The sequence below is a fragment of the Gasterosteus aculeatus genome, chromosome 13, assembly GCF_964276395.1.
Source record: "Gasterosteus aculeatus chromosome 13, fGasAcu3.hap1.1, whole genome shotgun sequence".
NCBI lineage: Eukaryota > Metazoa > Chordata > Actinopteri > Perciformes > Gasterosteidae > Gasterosteus > Gasterosteus aculeatus.
Window position 1 is genome coordinate 20254880 of NC_135701.1, and position 20082 is coordinate 20274961.

A 20082-nucleotide genomic window follows, 5' to 3' on the forward strand; every position below is an offset into this window, starting at 1 on the left:
AAAAAAAAGTCCTCACACTTTCCCCTTAATATTACCTTTAAACAGATGGCACCCTGGCGTGTGTTTAAGCGAGCGGCTTCCCGCGCGCACGCCTCCGCGGCCACGCCCTCCTCGTGCTCGCGCTCCCTCGGTAGTTTCCCCTCGTGCGCCGCACTCACCGCGAGCGCGTGAAACACCTGCTGGCAGCTCCCCGCGTGAAGCTGTCCGGCCTTCCGGGACCACGTGGTCATTACCGCGCCGCGGCTCCGAGCGTCTTTGTGTCTCACTGGAGCTGTTATACGTGCGCGTGCGCGTGCATACACATTCACCCAGGGCATCAATAATAAAACATGAAATATATAAGTAGATACATAAGTGTGGTTTATCACTGCAGCAGCACTTCACCGGAATTCCCTCCACAACACGAGCCCCTCGTTGGACTCTTTTAAAACATGCATGTCGTTGAGCGGCTATTAATAAAACCAGGTCACGGTTTGAGTTATTTATACGCTCCTCACTGTTCGCTTTCGCGCCTCTTTTGATGTTTGGCAGTAAAAAAAAAAAAAAACGGCGTGACGTGAAGCCGAAGAGAGTTCAATAAATAATCCGTCTCGGAGGCCAGTGTGCAGCTTCTGATGTGCGTTTGCTGTATTTCAAATGAAAACTTTGTTTGATGAAACACTTTCCATTGGTGCCAGAAAAGCAGCTGTGCTTCCACAGGTCCCATCGAGATGACTCCCAAAATAAAACCAGAGCAAACTATTTAACAGCCTAACAGCTGCAATTGCCTCTGTATCCAAGTAGAGCCCATTTGTTCCTGTGGTTTGAAGCGTGAAACTGGTCCATGAATCCCTCAATAAAACTACTGTTTGGGAGTAATGTGTTTGCCCCCATTAGAGCCCGGAAAAAAAACACCGTATCCAAATTAAACCTGTGTGTGTGTGTTTGCTTTCTCTCTCTGAGCACCGCTGCTAATTCAAAGAGAATTACCTAATGATGGTCTCCTTTAAACAATGTCTATGTTTAGCGCTGTGAGCACCTGTCTTCCCCCACATCGTCAAACAAAACACAACATTGCGAGAGCGGAAAGAGTCGACAGTTTAGTAAATCTAAACACGCAATCAGTCCCCGTTCGCCGGTATGCTTCCACCTTCCCAGATTGAGATTTAACCGTAAAACGTCTGATCGATGCACCAAGATGATTTACTCTTGTACATTGACAACGGATCCAGGTTGCCTCGCTGAGGGGGGGCCCGAGGGGGAAAAACGCGCCACCTGTTCATCCCCCCTTCCTCTCCTCCTTGTGCAACATGTGCAGTATTCCTGGTTTCGCCCCGAGGTTTGTTGTGCGGAGCTTTGATGAAAAACTAATTAGCGGCTGAGCGCAAAGTAATCTCAAGGAACGATGAAGGTCGGGTTTGTGTATCAGACGGCACAATCGGGACCCGTGTGAAAGCCCTTGTCCTGGCAGTCATTTATACTCCCAAATTCCTAAAAGAAACCTTTACAGTAAAATGAAAAATACCAGGAGCCAATCAGCACACGGTGACCTCGGGGCTTTTGGGGCAAAATTACCGATCCAGTCCTCCTCTAAAGTTTGCTAATCTCTATAGAAAACCCAGAAACAATGTTAAAAACATGATTATGTTGCTGCTAGGGGCAATTCTGCCTAATTAGCCCTTTAATAAGAAATTACGTTTTGCTGATATTACAATTTTACTTTAACTTTACTGCAATTTTGAACTAACTTGTAATTAAGTACATTTTTATTGAGGTATTTCTGCGTTTGCTCCCAGGATCTGACTTCCAAACGGCTTCAACTTTCAATTGACTCCGATGGAAAACCCGTCGCCAAAACTGAGCGATCGCGCTCCAACGATCCCTCAGAGCCCAGCGATCGCTCTGCCGTTCCACTGTCTCCCTCATTATGGATCTCACATGCATAGTCACCCAGCCTGGGACGAAGACGCCGTGCACGAGTCGGCCAGGGTCAGCGCGACTACGCCTCGACTCACGGAACAGACGATCTGAAAGAGAGATGTAAAAGTAATGGCGGGTAATTTCGAGGGAAAAGTCGCCCCAGAGGGAGCCTTTCCCCGTCATTACTGGCACTGCCAGACAAGTCCTGCATGGGCCATAACCACTTTGAAAGACACTCTCTCGGGCATAACAATCTTGTGCACTTTGGGGGAATAACTCGCAACATGAAGGCTGAGAGAGCGAGAGAGATTGGAAAAGAAAAGTAAAAGCAGCTCGCTGGAAAGGACTCAAAATTCGGCTCGGCGTGTCCGGGTTTCGGAGGAGGAGAGAGTAAGTGACGCCGCGGCGTCATCTTCGCGTGAATTATTCAGCAGGGCGACAACAGCTTCAGGTGTGCGAACGTGATTTTTTTTGGGCCTCTTTGTCAAAGAGCGGCATCCTCTGAGCTCTGAGCCGCGACCTTCAGGCCGACTTTGGCGTCCGGCTGGAGAGGCGAGATCACTCATCGGCTGATAAGATCCGATAAGAGAGAGATATCTAGTGAGCCATCTCCTCTCCGCCACACAAGGTCCCCAGAGGAACGCAAGCTCCGCTTCCTCTGAAGCCTCTCGAGAGGAACTTTTCTGCATATTTTATTCAGAGACATTCAGAGATAATAAGCAAAAAAAAAAAAAACCTGCGGGTAAGATTGGAGAGGCCTTTGATAGATTGAAAGATGGTCCGCGCAGTCATCTGAAAATAGCTCTTCAGAATAGGTGCGTGATGCAGTTCCTGCATTGGTGGAGCTCCCCCAGGCGCTCCATCGCCACGGGAGAGAAGACCTTCCCTGAGAAGACAGATTTGCCCCTCGGGAGGCCGGCTGGCAGACGGAGGATGCTGCCGTCGCACAAACGATCTCTCCTTTAAACGCTGCTGTGTTTTTGTAGCCAACTCAAAGAGACTCAAAAGATCTCAGTAGGTCCCAAAATGAACACAGTTCACCCTCTCAGCACCTCAGCAAGTTCACACACCGAGGTGCCCACACGCTGCGTCCTGCATGTGATACAGGGACAGCAAACTCTGCAGCTTTGGGTTTTTTAAAACCCTTTTAGGTTAACGTGTGCGTTTAATGGACGTCGCATTTTCAGCAAATCACATTTGAAAGAGCAAGTTAATTTTTTGTATGTATGACGCCCCACAAAAGCTCTCCTTTTTGGGGGGGAAATAGGCCTTCGCTTTGGGTCTCCTCACGCCGATGTGTGATAGGAAATGCAATGAGACGTGTTCTGTGATCTTAGCTTTCCTTTCATTCGGGTTGAATGAATGCGAACGTTGCTCCTCGTCTGCTGGATGCACGTTGGCGATTATTAGCACTTAGCACACGTCTGGTTCATGGGGCTTTTTACGCACGATCATGTTTGCGGCCCAAACCGTCTCACAGACCCTTTCCTAATGGCAACGCGGTGTAAAATTATAAAGCGTGATGAACTCACGACCCTTACGTCTGTCCCCATTTGAACATCTCGCTCCCTTTCGATGTTATTAGAGGCAATTGAGCTTGAGACATTTGCTCCTCTTCATTGAGGGAAAATGGACGTGATTAAAGCCCATTGATTGCGAGGCGTCTTCGTGTCTTTGCCTCGTGAGGAGGGGAGGAGATAATGGGGTTCCATCTTCCCCGCGGCCCGTGGCGGAGTCGGTGTGTCACCAGTTTTCCGACGGTCGTGACTTCTCCATTCTGACCTCCGCTGCCTTTCCCGCTCCTGACAGCAGAGGCATTGAAGAGGCAACAGAAGACGCGCCCGGCTTCCGCAGATTCAAGCTAATCAAAAGAGAAAGGTGCCAGCCTGCGATACCATACCTCTGCTTCCATTAGCTTCATCAGAGCTGAGTGCAAAATTACTTCCAATTAGAGCTTCCCAGACAACCCACTGGCCGTGCATGATAATATTCTTTGTCTCTCAACCCCCCTCATTTGCACACACTGTCTTTTGCACTTGTCAGGAAATTGTTTTGCCTCTCCCATGGCCTTTCGGAAGGTAATTCTGTTGTGCAGCAACGTTGCGGCTATTGAGAAAGGCAATTTGTTTCTCGCTTTCTGTGTTCGTGCACGTGCGGAGCAGAAAAACAGAGGAGCCGACATGAAGGCCGCCCGCTTGATTTGCTTGTGTTTAGATGCGATTGTTTCTCGCGGCTCCTTTCTTGTTTTTGCACTTTTGCCTCACTTAATGAGCACGGGTATTATTTATTTACCAACACTGTTTCCCCAAAAAAGCTCATTGGCGACATCCGATTACAGCAACGTAATACACACGGGCCGAGTTCACGCCGCCGACGCATGCTGATGACTTCAAATCTGCCACGATTTGAGTAATGGCGAAAGAAAATGTCCAAATCGTTGGAGAGGGAAATGCAATCACGTAAGGGAGCGCAGTGGAAGCACATCGGCCTGAGGTTTCTCTCAGGATTGTAACACGACTTGTGCTCTCTAGTAGTTTACAGTCATGAAGAGAGGAATATACGACACACACACACACACACACACACACACACACACACACACACACACACACACACACACACACTGTGTGTCTTTAGCAGCTATTTATTTATTTCACACGCTTACAGGCAACCAGATCTGTCTTGAAAAGAACACTGGCAGATTTCATTAATTAATCCGGGCGACGGCCGTGGACTCACAGCGTAGCAACCGTAACTAGGCGCGGCAGGACTCATGCGGGGTTCAGCGAGACGCTTAAACGTTCTGCCTGCGGCGCAGACTTGTGGCTGGTCGACGACTCGCCCACCTGCGTTTGATCCCCCGTCTTCTTTCCCGCCTTCTTTTCTTTTTCAGCGCACTTAGCGTTCAAGTGATTGATCAGGAGATTTACGACTTTACAAGTCTTAGTTTTGGTCGGCGCACCGAACTTCTTGAGCGTTGCTGTTACTTCCTCTACTCTGCAGCGTCGTAACAAAGCCTGACGTGTGGATCATCATCATCATCATCCTCCGGCGAAGGACTTTTAACACTTTAAACACGCAGCTCTAGATTGGACTGGAAGTTCGTCTACCTCCATCCGACAAGTACGATCCATCCGTGAGACACTCTTGAGGGGTCGGTGCAACAGCAAGCGAGTAAGGCGGCCAGGGCTTTGCTAATGGGCAATAGGTTTTGAAAAGGTGTACAAATGTCATTCACCGTATGATGAAGCAGAACTAGAACCTCAGAACGTCGTGATGCCGGACCATGCAAACATCGTCCGGTGGTCGGTTTATTGTCCATAAACCCACATTCACGGCCCGGGACGCCCGATGAGGCAATGTTTAATGACGCTGGTGTGCAACGGTGGTTGGCGTGAAATGATGCTATTTATATGCAGCAGAAGCACTTACCTTGTGTTTGTGACATGGGATGCTCCCCCCCCCTCGACATTTCGTCCAGAAGGACGTAACCGGGGTGAATCTGTGGCGAGCGTTTCAAAAGAGGCAGAATCTCACCTTAAAGGACGTCGGTGCGATTCAAACTTAATTACAACAAGAGAAAAGGTCGTTTTTAACAAATTGAGGGCTCTCTGGTTCCTACCGACGGATGTGGTTCAATTAAGCGACAGCTGAACGCGGCCTTTTCAGACGTAACGTGTCACACAGTCGGTACGACTTCTGGTTGGCTTCATTTAAAGAGAGCACCAAGTCATTTTCCCACGGCTGGAGAATTAAAACATTGCATTGGAATTGGCCTAATTAAGTGTGGGGGTGGATTCATTCCAATATAAATGAAATTGTAAAGACATTGAGGCAGCTGGTGCTCATACCTGAACGTTTCCTGAACCGAACTGATAGCAGATGTCCATAAGCACGGTGACGGAGTGTGAAATAGTGGATTTAATCAACGCAACCATGGCAGTAGTTAATTATACACTAGAGATAATAGATTTAGAAACGCATATCATAGCAGAGCCCACTGCGCTAATACGTTTTTTTTTTTAATACAAATCTAGGCGTATTCATGTGGAGGGATATTTGGCACGTGCAACTTGTCACTCCATGCAAATGATGCGGCGGAGGGAACCGCTTCAGGTACGCTACACCTCGCTGCCTTTCCTCAACATTGGGGATGCTGTTGATGCTGGAGATCCTCTTTGGCGTGTTGTTATCAACGCGGGACGACCAGCGCGGGTCCGTCCGTTGGTGTGGTTTGCATTGATGAAAGGGGTCGAGGTGGATGCCGTTCGGTCCGTGCATTCGTCTTCCCCTCGGAATGAACAGAAATAAAACTTCTTTTGTTGTGTTCTCGCCCCTGAACAACAAACACTGTTCATTGGACTAATGAACCGATTTCCTGAAGTGAAGGGCAGAATGAGCCACCACCATCACAGGCAGAGAAATTCTGCCTGGTAATTAGGTTCATAGATTAGAATATAAACTCATCAGAGCTCAGACACATTAAAACGATGCAGCAGTAAACACGCCATCCGCCTGCGATTGATTCAAGCAGTTGTTCAGGCCGGTTAACAGCATGAATCATCTCTCCAATTGACCCGTCGCCCCTCCCTCTCCTCCCTCCCCGCCTGGTTACTGTTGCTAGGTCGGCGAGCACGTTTAAAAGGAAATAACGGTAGAATTGTGCAATGGTCGTTCTGAAATATCACGAAAATTGAATTGCATTTTAGAGGAAATAAATGTAGAAAGAAAATGATTTATATCTGCAGAAAATACGACACTATCCTGCAAAAGCTTGATGGATGTCTATTGTCAAACCTTCAGGTTCCCTACGTCGCTGATATGTATTTGTTACTTTTTTCCTTTCAAAATCAAACAACTATGAAAAACACAATCACAAACCCGAGAAGGACTCTATTTATTTATGGGTTAGTTTTCATATGTCAGGGTGTTATTGGACGGGAAATAGGCTTACAAAAAGCACACACACTCATTCACACTTCAATGGACGCATGCAGATGACCCCCCCTCCCCCCCCCCCCACCAATAAAAGCTAAAAGCATTCGTTATTTGTCCCGTGTGAGTACGGTATCGGATCTTTGTCTCGGCTTTAGCAGGACTGATGGCATCGCACAGACTCTACAAAAGGTGTCGCTAATCACTGCTGCTGCATTATTGGAGCGTTGCTCTCCTCCTCCTCCTCCTTCTCTCCTTCCCTCCTTCCCTCCTTCCCTTTGTCAGCACAACAACACTTTCACGTTCCTTTGTCCCAGCATTATAGATTAAAAATGCCTCTAAGACAGCAGATCATTTTCATTAATTCTCTTCAAAAAGGACTATTGTCATGTTTGTTTGGGAAGAAAAAGCATTGACTTTCATTCACAACAGCAGGAAGATCTCAGCCACATGTGACGTTCTCCTCCTGCTTTTTTGAACCTTTTTGGTGCAATTAGCTGTGCATATAAACTGTAAAAGCTCCATTGATTGATTTGGGCTGTTAGCTGTATCTTAAAGTCTCTCCGTATTTTCTTTCATAGACCTTTTAACTCCACCAGTCTTTTGTCTGACTTGTTCCTCCCTCGTCTCCGGCTCTCGGGGAACAAATGGTAGAATGTAACAGGACGCTATTTTGAAACATCAGAAAAAAAGCGTCTCTTCGACTCATACGTTTATGCACCTTGGAAAGGAAACGGTATTTAACGGATACGCAGACGAATCTACAAGCCGATCTGGACATTTCTTTTCTATATGGTAATTCTGGTGAAATGATGCTATTGTGCGTCACATTATTGGTGTTTGATAAGTACAATAAGCTCCCTGGAGACCACCTGCTCTCCCCATTATGTGCTAAATCAGATTACTCCTCTCTTATCTGCCACTGTGCATTATGTGCAAAAAATAGACCCCAACATTTCCCGTCTTTCCTGCATATTGCTTCAGGATCTGCTCAGGTTCAAGAAAGAAAGTGCATTCTGATGCATTTCTCATTGTTACTCTCTGTGTCGCGCTACTTTAGTCGTGACTCACTAGAACACGACGCTGGGTCAGGACGCACTCGGGTCACGTGTCGGCCGTGTGAGTCACAAGGACACGATGTGCACAGTTTGACTCTGTAGTGCGTCACTATTACAGCTACTTTGGAATAAAATTGAAGCAAAACGAGAGACGGAGATGAGCGTTGAACAGCTGCTGTTACCAAATAAATGCAAACTACATCATAAGAGGAAGAGTTAGTGGGAACATCTGGGACGTCAGGAGCTTCACTTAAAACAATTAAAGGATTTAATTCAACACAGGACTTGAGCTTGAAAGTGTTAAAGCAAAAGTCCACACGTTGACTATTTTCTCTCATGTGCGTCACGTGCACTTTTGTATGGTTCTCATTTTGGTAACAACTGTACTTATTCAACCCCCAACAGGATGTTTTCGTAACTTGGCCAAGCAGCTTTGTTGTCTGAATGTAGCCACATTCACATACCTACATTCAGTAGGTTTTAACGTTGTTTCTTGACCACGTGTTTAAAACTGCCACTATTCCACAATGTGCATTTACCACATCCAGAGCGTTATCGTTTTATCAACAACTCAATGGGGTTAGAACATCGGAAATGGTCAAAACGCGTGAAAACCCTTCTTTTAGAATCTTATTTTAACATATTAAATCAGACGAATCCTCATTTGGGTGCGTGACCTCGGCTCACTGAGTAGAATGTCAGGTAGCAGAAGTTACCAGCGGGTGCCGGTGGGGCGTCCCGGGCGCGCTGCCCCGGCCAGAGGACGAGCCGTTCTCAGCCCGCCTCACGCTGCGGCTCTCAGAGTAATCGCAGCACCTTGGGCGGGGAACAAGGGCTCACGCTCGCCCGACTCCTCTGTGGCGTGTGCGTTTATCACCCTGCTCTCTCGCAAGTGGCGCTTCCATCCCTCCGGCTCCTCCGCAGGATCGACTTCACAGCGACAGACGTTGTGCCGAGGCCTTGAGACACGTTTGAGGTTCTTTTAAAGAATCTCTGTGAACAAAAGTGAAACCTGCTTGTCTCTCTTGTTTCTCTCCGACTATTTTCGTCGTAAATGACACACTCAGCGTAATGATTCAGAGGTCAAGGCTCCTTTTCGTCTCGTATTAACGGAGTTGGCTCTCATGCATAAATGCAGCAGCTGGCTTATTAACGATCCCACGATGACAATGACTCATCCGCCCCGTCTTCCACACAAGCAGGTCGCACACGTTTGAACCTACTTGTAATACAAATATGTTCAACATATTGCAGTAATGATGATGCGGTGCACTGCAGTGATAATTCCAGCCTCATTCCTCCGCCGTTATCGCCGTTACTCTGAGGTTTTCCGTCAGAGGCTTCGTGTTCTCAGTGAGGTCGCGGGGGAATGAACACACGCGGTTGTTGCTGCGTGGTAGAATTCATCCGTTAGACGAGTCTCGTGGTCAGATTCAGATTTGGAATAAAAGCAGTCGTGCTTTTTGAGATTCCTGTGATGTTTAGAAAAGGAAGGTCAGCGTTGGATTACGGCGACATTTTATTCATTCAGCTGCCACTCTGAAGCCTCGTGGTGCTGTTTATCACCCAGCAATGAACTTTGTGACAGCGGATGATTGCGACACTGATCATTGTTTGCTGAGGTTGGGTCTCTGTCTGTATTTACTCAAAGGGCCCTCACTCTCTTTTTACTCACTTGCATTGATTCGTTGTTGTCTGTTAATCTTTGCCCTCGTCGAACAGGCTCAAATGATTCAATGTCGGAGGTGACGGCTTTTTAATGGGCCTGAAAAATCCATTTCTCATTGAGATCCTGCAGTATGAAATAATATGCAGAACAATCTAAAGCGTATCTAATTCTATTCTGGTTGTTCATTCCTGTTGATTTTTGGGGAAAATAAAATTGTTTTTAAAAAAAATGTCCAAACATGCATGTGGAAAACTGTCATGGGAACAAAGTAGAAAAATATTAGGTTAGAAAAAAAATGTGGTATCTTTGGTTGAAATTATATTTGAAAAGAAAAATATTAGGTCAAAAATGTATTTAATTAAAAAATCAAAATATTTTAGGAAAAAAAATATTCGGGTTGATTTTCGGCTTAAAAGCCAATGCCAGTGGCACCTTTCGCTGCCGCCACTTGCGCCCCAGCTGGGTTTACAGAGGGCTCTTTTTTTTCCTCTTAAAGTGTGTCACTCGGGCAGGATTTAGACAGCGAAGTCTCCACCTGAAGCTTCGTTGCTCGGGTCTGAAAGGATCATTGATTTACGGATGCAGCAGGCTGACACCGGCCTGAAGCCTCTGATCACTGACGAGGGATCAGCGGGGCTCATCGTTAATCCTGCAAACACGCTGCTGGACGCCTCACTTCTGTCCGTCTCCATCTGCTGAACACAACCAGGCCGAGAAGGACGGGGTCCTGCACAGATGATGCACACACAACCTTCTTTTGTAAGCATTCACATCTCGGCAACTGAAGAAGCGTTTCGTCCCAGACGCCGAGAAAAGGGATCAAACTTTAAATATTTAATTAAAATCAAAATGTCGGGGTCGTTGGCGTATTTGGCGTTTCTCGTAGTAACCTGCGTTCATCGGTTGGCGTGAATGTCTTTGTCACGGTTACTTTCTGCACACGACCACAGATGGACAGATCGTCACAGTGACTCGACTTCTGCGTGTAACCTGACACCGACTTCATGCATGTTCCTCTTGACTCTCTATGGTGCTCAAGTGCTCAAAAAATAGTCCCAACAAATATTTGTCTCTGAAAAGTGTTCCGCAACCATTGCGCCATAAAGCATACTTGCTTTATAGACTGAGGTTTTCTAAATGAACCACATGCTGTATTGAAGAAGCAATGACAGCAAAGATTGAGACCATACGCTCATGTTTACTGAAGTAATAAGTTCATATAGAGATAACGTCATTTTCTCTTGTATAATGTAACACAGCAGAGGCGTCGGCCCTTATGAAAGATTTACATCAGCGAATGTTTGTCGGGCTGTGAGAAGAGCAGGTATGGAAGGAAAGTCCCAAGAGCATCATTTGTTTCAGTTCTTTCAAGGTAATGTATGCAATAAGAACAATATATAAACATATATCTTGTGTTTTGGCCTGCAGCGGCTAAAACAGCATTATTATAACTGTTTCGTTTCCCCTTTTTTACGCTGATATTTTGTGTGAAGAGAAAAATACACGTTTTAAAACTGAAATGTGAACAATCCGAAGGGCAGAACTCTTAGATGAAACCTCTGTGGGACGTGCAGGGCTCAGACCTCTGAGAGAAGCTTTCACCTGGCAGAGACCTGAAAGTGGTCTCTGATGAAGTCTGAGGTCTGGACGTTTGTATCCTGCTGCTGCCTGATGTGGTTTTGATTGAAGTGCTGAAAAAGGAGGAGATCCAGACTGCGTGAAGCTCGGTTTTCTTTTTCTTCCCTGAATCGTGCACGGACACGATGCTTCCTCGTGCACGGGCACGATGCTTCCTCGTGCACGGGCACGATGCTTCCTCGTGCACGGACACGATGCTTCCTCGCGCACGGACACGATGCTTCCTCGCGCACGGACCCGTTTGGCCTTCGAGGGGAAAACACGTCCAACGCGTCCATCTCAAGAACGCCATTTCCCCCTTTTTGAAGTTCTCCCCAGAACTTTATCAGCAGGCGGCGGTGTGTTGCTTGCCAACGCAGATTGTGATCTGTGTGATGTGTGTTTCTTCTTCAACATGTGAAGGAAGCTTTATTGCTTTTTCCTTGCTGCTGTTTGGCTTTTAATATCACCGCCTCAAATGCAGTCAGAAAGGCCTCAAGAACAATTAATATCCAGTCTGCCTTCTTCTATGTTAATTTTTGAAACTCTATTTTTTAATGTCACATTTCTTTTTTATATTTAGTATTTATGTTTAACTGTGCCAACATGAATTGTAATTGAATAAAGGTTGTGTATCTCATGCTTAGTGGATCATTCAAACATGTCCAAATATTTACAAGAGAATTGATTTTATTGATATCTCTCAATCAGCCCTAATGTGCACGGACACTTTCCCTCAGTCAGTTGGCAAATCCTCATTCCTGTTTCCTGTTTTACAAATAACAGACAGAAAATTAGAAAATGAGCAAAGCAGGAAAATTCTCCAGAATTTGGTCCCAAGTGGCCCAAAATGTTCCTGCTTTAATATACTTTTCCTTTTAAATAATAATGCTTTTCAAACGCCTCACAGCCTGTAGGACAGTGACTATTCATAACCTTTCGTTCCCTCCATTTAGCACATGGTTAAACCTGACTGGGATTTAGCGTGTGCACGTGCCGCTTGCAAAGGACACGAAGCCGCTGAATGGGAGCAAACGATGGAGGTTTTCCACAAATCTTTATTTTTCCTAAACACATCAGGGAATATCTAACGCTGTACATGTGTGCAGGGACATTGTCTCTGCTGCAGCCATTGAGATGGATGCATTTTCCCTTGTAGTCAGCGCGTGGTAATAAAACAAAGTGTCCCGGATCTCCACCCCCCTCTGCATTTAGTGCAGGCACCAGTATGTAAACGGGTGAGTACAATATCACAAAAAATGTCCCACATACTTTATCCCCCGTGGTCTCCAGCGGCTCCGTCGTGTCGCCGCGGCTCCGGCGGCTGGAAGCAGGTGAGAAGCTGCGGCTGTAAATGGAGCTCTAATGTGTCGAGTGAGTTACTGAGTCGGGCCCGAACAGACCACTTAGTTTGTGTGAAAATCCATCGAGAGTGACGGTGAGTAACAGGAGACGCTTCCGCGCCGTTTATTCATGTTGCCTCTTCAGCATGCAGCTGGTGGACCATTTGAGGAAATATTGTAAATATCCTACACCATCTGTCCGTGTGCAGCCTTGTGAATTAGTATTTTTTTTTATTGTCTGCTGAATCATTGTGGGCTGTTTTGCATCATTCCTGAAAATCTGAATTAAATAGACCGGAAAGAGCCACAGGAGATTTTCTGGTATAAGAAGGGAAAGCTGGTGAATTAGTGTCAAGATGCTAAGCTAACGGCTAAAATGGTACATGCTATTTACTCAAATCATGCCTAGACGTATGTTATCGATAATAAGAAAGAGATAAAAGTGTCGCTTCGACTCTCGTTCTATCAAACCTGGATCAGATATTCCGCTCACATCCTGAAACACCCCGGAGCCGTTCAATAAAATGTGTCGCCAGCTCGGATGATCGCTCGGCCCTCGGTCCTCCGTGCTGTTTGTCATTAAAGACGGCAGCTTGATATTCAATCAAAGCGCAGAAATGTCAGCTTCACCTCAAAATTAAACTGTCAAATGTTGTTTGTTGATACAAAATGATAAAGCTGCCAGAGGAAAAACGTCTAACAACTCTCTCTCTCTCTCTCTCTCATTTCCTAACTTGACTTGGTCATTCAGGAGCGGTTTGAACCCCCTCAGTGAGTTACTCCAAAGAAATAAAGGAAACAAATCAGCCTTAGATTCGCCTTTTTAATCGTGACCTTCCCTTTTTGTGTTTTGGTCTCCTTTGAGAACGCCGTCCCCCTGAGATGTTTCCTCCTCCTAAAAGCAGCCCCCTTTGTCTCCTTTCAGTCTAATCCTCAAAGTGAGTTCTTATGAAAGCCAAAGCAATCATTCTCTCTCTTTCTCTGTACTATTAATACATATCTCAAGGACCGAATCATTAAACGCCGCGAGGCTGCGCAGTTTAAATACCCCCCCCGCACCCCCCTCCCCCGGTAGCTCTGCGTGGGCGCCGTTGATTGAGCGCCTTTGAGCCGCTACACCGGAAGTTCAGCCCCCCCCCCCGAAGAAACAGAAGAAAAAGCAACGTTCTGCTCGCTACGCAAACTCCGCCCGGCCTCGTTCGCACACTACGAATGCGCTTATTTCCCTCAGACGAAAAGCGCGTCACCACGAGGCCTCTTTACAAACTCCACCGGGCGGATTGACTTGAGCTGAAGGACACGTCCCCCCGGCCCGTCGGACAGACTTTGCCATCTCGCATCAAGTCAACGAAATCCGGTTTGTTGGAGGCAGTAAAATAATTATTACTCATTACTTTCCACGTCTGAGGCGCAGCGGAAAACGCGTCTGCACAGGTTGAGTTACAACCAGAACCGGCGGGCGGCGGAGTGCAGCAGGTTCTGTAGGAAGATAAGACAATATCAGCAGACGAAACAACACACACACACACACACACACAGCATGAAATTCTAATGAAAGGGAAGAGGACGGTTTCAGATGTGTGTCGAATACAATAAGGTCACATTATGCTCGTAGCTGCTTGAGTCATCGTGCAGGAATAGGTGCATCAAGCCAATCCAATCAGCGGCAACAAGAAAATGACACGGCGCAGCGAAGCGTGAGGAAGAATTCCATCTGTGGTTTTGCGTGGAATGGAGTACAGACGCGGTTTAACGGACGTTTGTGTGGCGAAAGACTAAAGAAAGAGAAGAAGGCGTTTGTCGGTTTTGACGGCGAATGCACAAATGCTGCTCGTTTGGCCTGAGGGACACTTGTTTGTTTAGCAGGTGCCTTCAGGTGATTTCACAGCGATCGGGAAGAAGAAGCCTGCAGGAGGACGCCGCTCCTGTGAAGACATCTCCACTGTCTTTTTTTCGGTCGTGGAAGGAGCTCTGCTCCCCCCCCCCCCGGAGCGTCTACTTGTGAATGCTCTGCACGCAGACCTCTTGGCCTGATTACGCGTCAGAAAAGTTCCACAGTTTAAAGTTTCCAGAGTCGACCGCAGACGTTCTTTCATCTTCTGAAAACACACCTCGGTCACACTCGGAGTCTCGGAGGCAGAGCCGAGGTTTGAAAGTGGAGCGCGAAAAGGATTCCCCGAAACATCCTTTGATAACCCCCCCCTGCCCCCCCCCCCCCCCTCACCTGAGCCCGACCCCGGCTGTGAACCTGCGCTCGGCTTAGCTTAGCCGATAGCTCGCTTCAGGTCAAACTGTGTGAGACGGGGAGAGAAAAAGAAAACAAGGCCGGCCCGAAGCGACACAGAGATACTTTCTGGGTGAAGAGGAGGACGAGAGCGACTTGTTGCTCGGGGTCGTGACCTCTGAACTGTGCTCTGCTGCTGCTCCAGTAAAAGAGTCTCCTCAAAATCCTGCTTCTCGCCCTCCGTTTCAACGAGGAGATTCAAAGTGCTTCACGTGATACCGCGGAGAGCATCCAAACAGACGGCAGAGGAAAAAGAAAAAAGTTCTTGAAATAAACAGTTTTCTCACTTGAATAAAAGAAGCGCTTCTTCTCTCTGAACCCCGATTTGATGATGCAGAGAAACAAAAACTGCTAAATGATTGTTAGGTTTGAATGTAGGATGTATGTAGAAAAATATTGGCTGAAAAGCATGAAACTGTGTACAAAAAGGAAAAGAAGAAAAGAATGATTAAAACAACATGCCTGTACATACATACAAGAGCGTCATGTTTAACTGCACGTCTGCAGCCGCTCTGGTTACGTGGAGTTTGTGTGGATTTCTCACATTAAACTGTAAATTAAACATTCAGCTTTTTATTATGTTTACGCCCCACAAACCTTTAATGACGCAGAGGGAAATAAGACACAATAAACCCCTCCTGACACGCACGTTAGACCGACTCAACCGTCATCCGGAGGTCAAGCACCAGTACGGTGAGAGTAAGCAAACAAAGACGGGATCGTGTGATGTCGCATTTCTGACGTCTCACGAGGTGAAAACGCGCAGAGACGCCTGTTCGGCACCAGAGGGACGACGTCTCTCCTTGGACGTCGTGCAGTGAAGAATGTCGCCCTCTTATCAGCTCCGGTCTGGTTCTCCGTACCGGCGGGACTCGTGGACCTGAAGAGGCTTCCTTCTCGCTCCTCTGATGTCACCACCACGACCTCCTATCGCCCCCGTGCGTCTTCTGCCAAACAGCCTCCCCCCCCTGGCCATTATCTCCTCCCGGCTGCTGCTGATAACCCAATCGCCGCGGCAACCGTGCTGCTGGGACGAGGCGGGGCCCCTCCTCAACTGGGACAACCGGCACATCTTTCAAACGCGAATGGAGGCGGCGGGAGGCCCCCCGGCGCGTTAGACTGCGTTTCACTCGTCGTCCCCGTGTGGAATTTTCCTTCAGCCGGATGAATAAACATTACAAATGTGACAGACAGTCGGGAGATCGTCCCGCCCCCCGGCGTCGTCCCTGTCACGTCTTTCTGGGCTTCCAGAAAGTGCAGGTTCTGAAAAAGTTGATAATGGCGGTTTGAAAGGATGTCAAACCGCGAAAGGGGGCAGTGAGGCGCGTGCAGCCTTGATGGGCTAAATGCCCCCCCGTTCAGTGGTTTCATGACTGATGGCGCCGCGCGCGGGCTTTTAACGCTCCGCTCAGACGGCCATTTGTCAAAGAAAATTCACACAAACCAAACGCAACACGCGTGTTCGGTGTGGACTCGGACGTGCCCTGAAATTCAACGGCGATTATTAAAATGTGTATTTTACTTTACTTGCTGACACGCAAATGTGAATGCGGAGCAAACATGACATATTGGTGAAATAAACAAACTGTTTACTGGAAAGTGCAAACACAGCGAAGACGTGTGTCTGACACAAAAACGTATTAAGAACCGGTGCTGCAGTGATTAATTGTTAATTGTGTGCCAGTCGTTTCCTTTGTAGGTAATCGGGTGAGAGAAAAAAAGAATCTAAAATGTATTCTTTTTGTTTAAATACAATTAAAGGGACTTGGTTCCAGACGCGATCTCCATGGCTTCAGCGAACTAAAGACAGTAGAAACTTTTATTGTCTTTTATCACAACCAATGTTGTAATAAAAGACTTCAGAGGAAGAAGCTGCCTGTTTGTTGCTTATGTGAATCTCCAGCGTCGTCCCGTTGAATCATCTTTCAGATCCGCTCCCACATTAGCGGGTCGAGTCGCGCCTGGAATGGACTCCACGGTTCTGATGTCCGGTAGGATCAAGCTGGAGGTCCGCAGGCCGGAGACCCGGGGACCAAAGAGGTCCTTCACGGCCTCATGACTCGTTTGTTAAACTCATTCCTCATCCATGCTCTCCTTCAGTCGACACTTTGGTCTTTGGTCTTCTGCTTTTTTTGTAGAAGAAGAGCTAAGGGATCCATTTGATCCTCTGAGCTTCTCTACGGTTTCACTCCTGGTGAGCCATTTCAGATCCAGTGTTTCGCCCAGTTTCTCTGCCCTCGTTTAATCTGAGATAATCCCGTCCCTCCATCAAAAGCACCAAACGCTTCAAGCCAACGCAACAGGGAGGTTCTCCGCTGCCAAACGCTCGACTTCCACCTCGGCGGCGAGCTCGACGCCTTCCTGGCGACGTGCAAGGAGCTTAAGGCCGAGGACACGCGGTAACCCAATGCAGCGTAAACGCGGCGAGGCACATTTCCCTCTCGGAGACGACGCCAACACCCCCGAGAGGCTCCTGGGCCAGCGTGCAGCGGGGGGATAAATCCCGCCTCTGTGCTCGCGGTCGCTGGAATTTTTTTTTTTTTTCTTTATTTTTTTTGGCCACGGAGGAGTTGTGGGGGTGCCACTGAGTCACGGGCACATGGGGGGGGGGGGGGGGGGGGGGGGGGCGTGATGCCCGGGGAGACGCGTGGGGGCCTGATCGAGTGTGGCACTTCTCAAAGCACCGAGCGGAACCAGGGGCTCATCTTCTCATCGTGACGCATTAGTGCCCATGACCCGGATCAGCGCCCCCCCCCCCCCCCCCCCCCCCCCCCCCTGGGTTCTCTGCTTCTTCTTCTCTCTCTTTTTTCTGTTTAATTTGGACTGCGAGTTGTGAGTTTAACGTTTTCTTTTTCATTTATAAATAAACCGCTGCGATACCTTGAAGCTTCACCTTGTGGTTTGACCTTCTGACTTCACCTTGTGGTTTGACCTTCTGACTTCACCTTGTGGTTTGACCTTCTGACTTCACCTTCTGACTTCACCTTGTGGTTTGCCCTTTTGACTTCACCTTCTGGTTTGACCTTCTGGCTTCACCTTCTGGGTTCACCTTCTGGCTTCACCTTGTGGTTTGACCTTCTGGCTTCACCTTGTGGTTTGACCTTCTGGCTTCACCTTGTGGTTTGACCTTCTGACTTCACCTTCTGGCTTCACCTTCTGGCTTCACCTTCTGACTTCACCTTCTGGCTTCACCTTCTGGCTTCACCTTCTGGCTTCACCTTCCGGCCCGCTGAGTGCGGACAGGCCGCCTCGTCCACTCACACGCCGACACGTCGCCGATTCACCAACAGCCGCAGCGCTTCTCGTCTTCTCGTCTTCAGCTTCGCATGCTTGACACGCCGAAGAGGAGCGGCGAGGACTTCTTAACATTTCGCGACGAGGAGTGGAAGAAAGGCGAGACACAGGGAGTCTTTTATCTCGCCGCTGGTCGGGGGCCTTTTTCTTATTTCCCCGGTGACCAAACCAAAGACCGAGATTCTCTTTTATCTCTTTCTACCCCGTTCATTCCAGGAAAATATATTTCTGACAGTGAGGAAGAGCAGACTGGGTGAATCTGAGGTTATTGAGGCTCTTAAAGTCCAATGGATACATCTTAAATACGCCGGCTGTAAACCAGGAACAGCTGCTTACTTCTGTACGAATGAATCATAACCGTCTTTTCTTCCTCATTGATTGTTGTGTTCACGTGTGTCTGCTGTCCCGTGTCATTCGCATGTCCTGGTGTTTAATAATAAGAAACCGCCAACATCTCTTTCCTTTTTGACACACAACTCCAGGGACCTTTTCGTCAGCTTGAACTGGAAACCATCGCAATGGATAAAAGCTTTTGGGGTCTCCTCTCCGTCGTGTTGGTCGGAGCCGACCATCAAAGTGAAATTTAATTTTTCTCTTTCGAGTGTGGATGTCCTCAAACGCCTTCAGCTCCTGTTAAGTGCCAATTTGCAGTGGAAATTAAGTGGTGCTGCAGGTCCCCTCACTGCATGAGCGGTGGGTCGTCCTCATCAGGTTGTTTCAGTATTAATTAAATCCTCCCTTGATTCAAAAGATGACTCGTCAGCACGCTTCTGTGCTGTCAATCACCCAAACGGTTTGCCTCCGGGGATTTGAGGTTTAATGGGACGGATTTAAGAGAGTAAACGTGTATGAAGGTTCCAATGAAAAACCAGCTTCTCTGGATACATTATGGAAAGCTAATACTTTGTGCAACGTGAGCAGGATACCTGATAAATACAACAAAACGTTTAGGTTCCCACAACAAAATTATTTTGAAAGTAAAGCCGTTATTTGAAATGCTGTTCAGGAACTTTCCATAATGTGAACAATAACTAAATGTAGCCAATTTTAAATGTTGCCACAAATGAACAAAAATGAGGTCAGTTAGAAACAAACATCCCCAAAGCATCAAAGCCGGAGAGAAATGTTTGAGTGGCTCAAACTCTTATTTGCACACATTATCGAGCCCCTCCCAGACAAACCGACCCCGACCAGTCGGACTAATGTGTGAGCAACACGCCATCTCACAACACGCCATCACAACACGCCATCTCACTACGTCATTCTGGCAGCTGTGATACGTTTGGTCGGACATCAATCTTTCTCTTTTTTTTTGCGGAAAAAAACAAAGAAGGTCGCGGCTTATGGCGCCATACGCGGCCCGTCTGCACCTCCAAGACGGAAACCCAGCCGCGATTTCAAGGTAGAGCGCCCGGCTAAATTTAGGCAGCGTAATTCATTCATCACCCAGTTAGTCAATGCACCAGAGACGCCCGTTCTTCTTCCTCGGTGTTAAACGTGTCCTTCAGGGCTCCTGCCCCGTGACTTTGAAACATATCCGAGAAAACAAGCAGAGGAAGGGACGCTGGTAATTTTCTCTTTGTTAATTGGTATTAAAGAGGTTTTCATCTTTTCTAAATGGTGTCATTTTTCTGAAGAGGCTCAACTTTAACGCAGAAAGGGAGGAGTGATCGAGGTATGTAACCTGCAAGCACAACGCTAGATGTTGCCTGCGCGCTCTCCACATTATGATGAATGAAGCAAGACTAAAATTAAGAAATAATCAGTTTTCAGGGTGAACCGAGCATTAAGTTTTACTTTACTTAAGTAACAGTACGAATGGATTGGCAAGGTACAAAAAGTAAAAGAAATGTAAACAAATAATGCAGAATTTGTCCAATAACAACGTGTCAATCACTTTAAAGCTCATTAAAGTCGTACAAGCTGTGAAGACACATTATGCATTTGATCTTTTTCCATCAATTAGAAATAGTTCATGTCTTC